The sequence below is a fragment of the Triticum dicoccoides genome, chromosome 5B (assembly GCF_002162155.2).
Source record: "Triticum dicoccoides isolate Atlit2015 ecotype Zavitan chromosome 5B, WEW_v2.0, whole genome shotgun sequence".
In the NCBI taxonomy this organism is placed as follows: Eukaryota; Viridiplantae; Streptophyta; class Magnoliopsida; order Poales; family Poaceae; genus Triticum; species Triticum dicoccoides.
In genome coordinates this window covers 177,059,831-177,069,304 of record NC_041389.1, presented here as the reverse complement: position 1 = coordinate 177,069,304, position 9,474 = coordinate 177,059,831, and the positions used below count along the sequence as shown (strand labels likewise).

At 42.2% G+C, this 9,474-nt stretch overlaps 1 non-coding gene across 1 annotated transcript; it reads right to left on the bottom strand.

The window, feature by feature from the left end:
- Positions 1–7,489: 7,489 nt before the first annotated feature.
- TRNAS-GCU lies at positions 7,490–7,577 on the bottom strand. Its single transcript has one exon. It is a non-coding gene; the product is annotated as a tRNA-Ser (tRNA).
- Positions 7,578–9,474: the final 1,897 nt, after the last annotated feature.

The following is a 9,474-nucleotide window of genomic DNA, read 5'->3' as shown; positions in this document are numbered from 1 at the left end:
ACCTTCTCCCCGGGAAGCTCGCTTCTCCTGAGCTGCGAAACCTCAGCCCCACCTCCATGGCGCCCCCCACCGCACCAATTTCACAGCCTCCCTCCTCCCTAATGCCGGAGACGCTGTCCAATTGCCGTCGTGCACTGGGCCGTGTGCCTCTTACTCCGTGCTGCTGGTGCTGCATCAACGACGGCCGCGTGAATCGTACCGTAGCCGATTCACCCCCGCCGTTGTTCACGACGCCGGAGTGGCTCCAACTTCGGATCCGTCCAGAGTCCTGGCGCTGCTTCCTCGTAACCGTCGACCGTCGCGACATCGCTCTTTCCCTGCCGCCGGTCACCACCACAACCGCGCCGGCCTCACCGACTCGGCAGCTGGACCTGCCTACTTCACCATGCCTCCAGATAGGTCGCATCCTCATCTGAAATCACTTTATTTAGGGGTCATTTGTCTGAATTTTTATTCTCGGCCAATCGATTCCCAATGGGAAGCAGCACCCCTCGAGGCGGCGGAGCTCCTAGTCTGCCGGTTGGCTGGTGTCTAAGATAAGGGTGCGGGGCCGCAAGTTCGCTGCGGAAGCAGCGCTTAGATGGCTATCTTTTAGAGTTGCGTGGGTTGAAGGTACTGCCGCCGCCGGATCTGGATGACGGGGAGTCTTTGTGGATTGGCCCAAGGGTGGCACAACCATGGCAGTGCGGTGGGGCGGGGAGCGGGGTTTTGGATGGGGCCACGGACGACAGAGGCAGGCGGCTCTGCCGTTGGTCGCTGGCTCTTCGGGGAAGATTCCGAACAGTGTCAGCCGGGAGGCACAAGACGGCCATCAAGCCATCCGGCATAGATCGGACAGTACCCAAATAAAATAAAATCGTGTGACGCCAATTTAGTCTTCAGTCAACAGATGTGTGACCACTCTCGTACCTTGCTATTGATCTCTTAGTGTATTTCTTCGGATCAAAGAGATATGTCTTTCTTAACTTTATGCGTTATCTGCATCTTCAGACACACCGTCTTCCGACTCACCGCAGCTGCTCCAACAAGGGAAGCATACACCAGAAGGGAGCTACAGTCCCCACTCAATAGTTCCCTGCATCAAATGCGCGTGCCCGACATGGACAGCCACAACAACTGCAGGGACATCGACAAGTCAGCACATGATGCTCACTCCTATGGATGGCAGCCAGATAGGTTGTACCCTCATCTTACTTGTGTGCATCATTTATGGCTTTGTTATTCATCTAAGCACGGAAAATAGATCGTTGCATTTCACTGTATATTCATGCTGATCTCTTACGGGTCTTGTTCAGGAGTTCACGCTGTTCCATAGTTCAGCTAAGATACTTGTTCTTTAGGTAAGGCTGTTCCATAGTTATCATCCATCAGCCAATGCTATCCCACAGGCTGGTGATTATAGTATTATACCACTTCTAGTATTACCTATGTTGTTCTTTAATACTTCTGTGTGCCATCTAGTTAATCTCGAGTACAAACGATACATATTCTGTAGCTTTCATCTGTGTTCTCCCTTTAGTTTATGAGACCTGTTGCTGCTAGTTAACCCTAGTCCTACTATTTACGTCGTCTCCTACAGGCACTCATTTACATAAATCTAACTACTAGTTGTCTTCCATGCATGTCAGATATAATTGCACACACTGATATATCCACAAGAACCTCACGGAGCAATGTAAAGGCCAATAAACGTGATGTCAATGATACCCAATATGATGGAACATGTAAAGGCACTTCTTCAGAAGACTTGCAGAAAGATGATGAATCCTCTTCACCCCACAAGGTCCTTTCTCTAACTTGGCCTGTGATATGGGTACAACATGCATATAATGTCCTGGAGTGTATCTACTCTGTTGCAATGCCATGTGCTTAGCATGCTGATCATGCATGTAAATATGTCATGCCTTCATATTTTTCAGTACCTATTCCATTCATGATAACATGTTTTCAAATTCAAGTACTGTCATTCTACTCTATCGCAATGCCATCTGCTTAATTCGGACATCATGCTTCTGAATATCTTATGCATTGTTATTCATCAGTATGTACTTCATCTGTCTGCCATACCATGTTATTTTACATTGAAGTGTTGTTCTAGTGCTCTGTTGCAATGCCATCTTATTTTCCCAATCATACACGTGTATGTTGCCTTGGTTATTTCTGTACGTATTCCGCTAGCATATAGTTTTACATTGAACTTGTTTTTTTTTGCTGTGTTGTCCTGTCGTATCCCTAGCTCTTACACCATACTCCCTCCGTCCGGATTACATGTTGCCGAAATGGATAAAAAAGGACGTATCTAGAACTGAAATACGCCTAGACCCATGCATTTTTTCCGGATGGAGGGAATACATGTCAATATGTCATGCCTTTCTATTCTTCAGTACCTATTCCATCTCTCTGCTGTCGCATGTTTTATAATTAAAGCACCATTCTTCTATACAAGGCATGCAAGGGGAAGACGACTATGTTAGAATCGGAAGGGTTACAAAGAAGGCCTTTGCAAAAGATCCAAACGCCAGGAGATAATAAACCAACTCCAGTTTTTATAGATACTGGTCCAGCACAGAGAAACCCAACTCCTACTGATAATAAGCAGATTCCAGTGGCCAAAGAACTAGTCCGCTCCAGTCAAGCAAAAATATGTCAACTCAATTCTAAGAAGCGTGTGCGTATCCTTGCATCATGAAATTTTATAGCATGCTGATCATATTTTCTACATGTTTCTTAACCATCTCTCTTTTAGAAAATAAGCTTAACAGGTAGAAGAATTTCTGCAATGGTATCGTTTATGAGGAAAGATTCTTGTAGGAATTCTCTGTGCTCCAATGTAGATGTAAGTACCTGTTGTATGTCACTATATTTTTACATCAGCATGTATTTTGTTAATCGGCGTGAATCCAACCTTTATCTGATCAAATTTAGTTGTAGCAAAATGTAAGATTAAAGGCCACAATGTCGATTTTTGTAAGGAAAACTGCCTGGTAGTTTTGCATCCTGAGCTGCACGAGTGTACTATCTCATATCAGTGGGTTTGAATACTTTGGTTCTGCAGTGGGTTTTTCAGTGTTTTTTTACTGTGTTGTCCTATCGTATCCCTAGCTCTTAAATCATACTCCCTCCGTCCGGATTAAATGTCGCAGAAATGGATAAAACTGGATGTATCTAGAACTGAAATACGCCTAGACCGTCCATTTATTTCCGGATGGAGGGAATACATGTCAATATGTCATGCCTTTCTATTCTTCAGTACCTATTCCATCTTTGCTGTAGCATGTTTTATAACTGAATCACCATTCTTCTATATAAGGCATGCAAGGGAAAGACGGCTCTGTTAGAATCTGAAGGGTTACAAACCAGGTCTTTGCAAAAGATCCAAACGCCAGGAGATAATAAACCAACTCCATTTTTCATAGATACTGCTCCAGCACAGAGAAACCCAACTCCCACTGATAACAAGCAGATTCCAGTGGCCAAAGAACTAGTTCGCTCTAGTCCAGCAAAAGAATGTCAACTCCATTCTAAGAAGCGTGTGCGTGTCCTCACATCATGAAACTTTATAGCATTCTTATCATATTTTCTACATGTTTCTTACCCATCTCTCTTTTAGAAAATAAGGTTAAACGATAGAAGACTTCCTCCATTGGGATCGTATTCGAGGAAAATATCTTGCGGGAATTCTTTGTGCTCCAATGCTGATGTAAGTACATGTTGTATATCACTATATTTTTACATCAACATGTATTTTTACATCAATGTTAAAGGCGCCAATGTTGATTTTTTGTAAGGAAAATTGCATGGTAGTTTTGCATACTGAGCTGCATGAATGTACTATCTCATATCACGCACATTACTAAATTGTAGTGTTTCTCTGGTTGCCCATTCATTCATTGTGTCAATGTTGCTTTCGTACTACCTTACCTGGTTGATGATAGCTGTGCCATATTGTGTTAATTTGGTGTAGGCTACTTGCCCAAATGTTCGTTGTGTCCATGTTGCTTTCCTATTATCTGTCTTGGCCAATGATAGCAATGCTAGTGTGTTAATTTTGTGCAGGCTGCTAAAGATAAGAAGACAAACTCTGAAAACAACAAGGCAACCCCATTGTTTCTTTCCAGTAAATCTAGGCCAGGTAATATGGCAATAACTCATGATTAATCTGTTTGGTTCCCGTCCTAATTTATGTTATGATGCAGTGGTCGAGACACTCTCCACTATCAATAATACAAGCCTGCCAAAATCGCCGTCTGAATCTGTTTAGTATCCTCTGTCTCGAATGCAACGGAATAAATGTATGTTTGTGAACCAATTAATGGCTGAAGCAATGATGGAAATGGTGGATGAATCAGAGGTGCAGAGTCGTGCGACACAACAACTGATCAATGTTTTCAGAGACAGGGTAGCAAAGCAGAAAGAACTTGCCCACATGCTTATTGGCGTCATTTGTGCTGAGGTTGCAGATTGTGACGTTGTAGATGGTTAGGTTCTGCTCATTTATTTGCACTGGCATCAATCTTTGATTGCCCGGTGGATGTAATTTCCTCTAATATATGCTGGATGTGCAATGTTATTCCCTGTATTCTGTAACTTTGCATGATTGGTTTTGGTCCTGTGCATAATTGCTCGTCGTAATGGGCTAAAATTATCTAATTTGACCTAAAGACATGTACGAACTTTAGTGAGCCCATTAAGTTCATGGGCCGTTACTAGGCCGAAAGTTAATGGTCGGCCGTCTTAACTCCCGGGTCGTTAACAGGCCAACATCGAAGCGGGCAACAGGTGGCCCCAGTTTATTTCACGGGCCGTTAACAGGCCATTACCAAGTTTGGGCTACATATGGCCCAACTATACTGTAGGCCTTTAGTAGGCCGAAAGAGACATCGGGCTTGTACTGGACCATGAAGACCATGGGCCGCTAAGAGGGCGAAAGTCAGGTCGTACTGTAAATGGCCCAACTGTGTTGTGGGCCTTTAGCAGGCCGAAAGAGAAACCGTGCTGGTATTGGACCATGAAGGGCATGGGCCATTAAAGGGCCAAAACTAAGGTCCGACTACAAATGGCCAACTCATTTATGGTCTGTTAACAGGCCAAAAGTCACACAGGGCCAGGAATTGGCCCAACACTTAAATGGGTCACTAAAAGGCCAAAACTCAGGTCTGACTAAAAATGGCCAAACTGATTTATGGGCCGTCAACAGGCTGAAAGTGACACCGAGCCAGAAAATTGGCCCAACACTTAAATGGGCCGCTAAAAGGCCGAAACTCAGATCCGATAACAAATGGCCCATCAGATTTATGGGCCGTCCACAGGCTGAAAGACACACCGGGCCAGAAACTAGCCCAACATTTAAATGGGTCGCTAAAAGGCCAAAAGATGTACATCCTGAAAATTGGCCCATCCATTAAACGGGCCGTTAACAGGCCAAAATCTCATCGGGCCGATATTGAGCCTAGATATATAGCGGGCTGTTAACAGGCTCGAACTGACGATGGGCTGCAATGGTGTCAAATCTTCAGCGGGCCATTGACGGGCCGAATTGGCTCATCTCGTATGGGTCGTGGGCTTAAATGGACCTGACACAAGTAGGCCTTATATGGGCTGGCCTACTAATTTTTACTGGGCTGGCCTTTTCACAGGAATGGGCCTCTGTTGGGCCGTGCCACGTGTCGACGTACCATAGGCGTCTTCCGTCCAATGAGTGGATGACATTTGTCCCAACGGTGAGCCGACACGTGTTTCCTCCAGCCAATGATGATTTTACACGTGGAAAATCCCCATTGATCAGGGCTGTTAACGGGTTATCGGATCCAAAACCCGACCCGATAGCTTAACGGCGTTCCATTATGGTGGATGCCACGTGTCGGTCACCCTTGACGAAAGCACTTCTGTGACGCGCTTATCGTCATGGAATTGGGCACTTCCGTGATGATAATTTTGGTAATGTCATGGAACACTTCTACGACAGCACAGATATGACTATCTTGATTCTGTCATAAATTTGTCATGGATGTACATGCATGACAAAAAACGCGACCTACTGTGACAAACACGTATCATCACGAAAGTGTATTTTTTTTAGTGTCTTCTCGCTTTTATGCCTAGCTAGGGGCGTTAAACGATAGCGCTTGTTAGGAGGCAACCCAATTTTATTTTTGTTCCTTGCTTTTTGCTTATGTTTAGTAATAAATAATTCATCTAGCTTATGTTTAGATGTGGTTTAATGTTTTCATTAGTGTTTGCACCAAGTAGAACCTATAGGATAACCTACGGTGATAGTTAATTTGATCTTGCTGAAAAATAGAAACTTTTTCCTGCACGAGAATAATTTTAATAAATCACAGAAACGTGATTTTAATTGATTCTTTTTTCAGTAGATCAATACACAAATTTCCCAGGACATCCTATTTTGGTAGGAGTTTTAGAGTTCGAGAAGTATTCGAAAGTTACAGATTGCTACAGACTGTTCTGTTTTTGACAGATTCTGTTTTTCGTGTGTTGTTTGCTTATTTTGATGAATCTATGGCTAGTATCAGGGGGTGTGAACCATAGAGAAGTTGGAATAGAGTAGGTTTAACACCAATATAAATAAAGAATGAGTTCATTATAGTAACATAAGTGGTGGTTTTTCTTTCTTGCACTAACGGAGCTCATGAGATTTCCTGTTGAGTTTTGTGTTGTGAAGTTTTCAAGTTTTGGGTAAAGATTTGATGGACTATGGAATAAGGAGTGGCAAGAGCCTAAGCTTGAGGATGCCCATGGCACCCCAAGGTAATTCAAGGACAGCCAAAAGCCTAAGCTTGGGGATGCCCCGGAAGGCATCCCCTCTTTCGTCTTCGTCTACCGGTAACTTTACTTGGAGCTATATTTTTATTCGCCACATGATATGTGTTTTGCTTGGAGCGTCTTGTATGATGTGAGTCATACCTTTTTAGTTTAACACAATAATCCTTGCTGTACGGACCTTTTGGGAGAGACACAACATGATTCGGAATTTATTAGAATACTCTATGTGCTTCACTTATATCTTTTGAGCTAGACAATTTTGAACTAGTGCTTCACTTATATCTTTTTAGAGCATGGCGGTGGTTTTATTTTGTAGAAATTATTGATCTCTCATGCTTCACTTATATTATTTTGACAGTCTTTTAGAACAGCATAGTATTTTCTTTGGTTATAAAGTTGGCCTAATATGATGGGCATCCAAGTTGGATATAATAAAAACTATCATAGAAAGTGAATTGGATGCTATGGCCAATTTGATGCTTGATAATTGTTTTGAGATATGAGGATGGTGATATTAGAGTCATGCTAGTTGAGTAGTTGTGAATTTGAGGAATATTTGTGTATCTAATGACCCAGGATGGAATCCTGGACGCGAGGAGTAAAAATTCCTTTTTTTCTTATTGGATTTGTTTCGAACATCTATCTATGAGAAAATCCGGGGGTCAGAATTCTTTCCAATTCAAAAGTCCCAAATGATCCAAGGGAGCGGAAAGAGAGGGATTCGAACCCTCGGTACAAAAAAATTGTACAATGGATTAGCAATCCGCCGCTTTAGTCCACTCAGCCATCTCTCCACGTTCCAAAGCAAAAGGTTTCCATGATATGATATAGGCAAGAAAAAACGGTTGCAAAAAAACCCCTTTTTTATTTCAAAAGTCAATATGTGTGTTGAAGTTGTGATTCCCATAGCATGCACATATGGTGAACAACTATGTGATGAAGTTGGAGCATGATTTATTTATTGATTGTCTTCCTTATGTGTGGCGGTCGGGGACGAGCGATGGTCTTTTCCTACTAATCTATCACCCTAGGAGCATGCGCGTAGTACTTTGTTTAGATAACTTGTAGATTTTTTCAATAAGTATATGAGTTCTTTATGACTAATGTTGAGTCCATGGATTATACGCACTCTCACCCTTCCACCGTTGCTAGACTCTCTTGTGCCGCGCAACTTTCACTGGTACCATACACCCACTGTATACCTTCCTCAAAACAGTCACCATACCTACCTATTATGGCATTTCCATAGCCATTCCGAGATATATTGCCATGCAACTTTCCACCATTCCATTTATTATGACACGCTCCATCATTGTCATATTGCTTTTGCATGATCATGTAGTTGACATTGTATTTGTGGCAATGCCACCATTCATAATTATTTCATACATGTCACTCTTGATTCAATGCATATCCTGGTACACCGCCGGAGGCATCCACATAGAGTCATATTTTGTTCTAAGTATTGAGTTGTAATCTTGAGTTGTAAGTAAATAAATCTATGATGATATTCATTATTAGAGCATTGTCCCAAGTGAGGAAAGGATGATGGAGACTATGATTCCCCCACAAGTTGGATGAGACTCCGGATGAAAAAAAAGAGAAAGGCCCAAAAAAAGAAAAAATGAGAGAAAAAGAGAGAAGGGACAATGCTACTATCCTCTTTCCACACTTGTGCTTCAAAGTAGCGCCATGATCTTCATGATAGAGAATATCCTATGTTGTCACTTTCATATACTAGTGGGAATTTTTCATTGTAGAACTTGGCTTGCATATTCCAATGATGGGCTTCCTCAAAATGCCCTAGGTCTTCATTAGCAAGGAAGTTGGCTGCACACCCACTTAGTTTCTTTTGTTGAGCTTTCATACACTTATAGCTCTAGTGCATCGGTTGCATGGCAATCCTTACTCACTCACATTGATATCTATTAATGGGCATCTCCATAGCCCATTGATACGCCTAGTTGATGTGACACTATCTTCTCCTTTTTTGTCTTCTCCACAACCTCCAATCTATTCCACAAATAGTGCTATGTCTATGGTCACACTCATGTATTGTGTGAAAGTTGAAAAAGTTTGAGAATACTAAAGTATAAAACAATTGCTTGGCTTGTCATCGAGGTTGTGCATGATTAAATACTTTGTGTGATGAAGATAGAGCATAGCCAGACCATATGATTTTGTAGGGATAGCTTTCTTTAGCCATGTTATTTTGAGAAGACATGATTTCTTGGTTAGTATGCTTGAAGTATTATTGTTTTCATGTCAATATGAACTTTTATTTTGAATCATTTGGATCTGAACATTCATGCCACAATGAAGAAAATTACATTGAGAAATATGCTAGGTAGCATTCCACATCAAAAATTCTGTTTTTATCATGTACCTACTCAAGGACAAGCAGGAATTAAGCTTGGGGATGCTTGATACGTCTCCAACGTATCTATAATTTTTGATTGTTCCATGCTATTATATTACCCGTTTTGGATGTTTATGGGCTTTACTACACACTTTTGTATCATTTTTGGGACTAACCTACTAACTGGAGGCCCAGCCCAAATTGTTGTTTTTTTGCCTATTTCAGTGTTTCAAAGAAAAGGAATATCAAACGGAGTCCAAACAGAATGAAACCTTCGGGAGCGATCTTTTTGGAACAAACGCTATCCAAGAGACCTGGAGTGGACGTCAAGA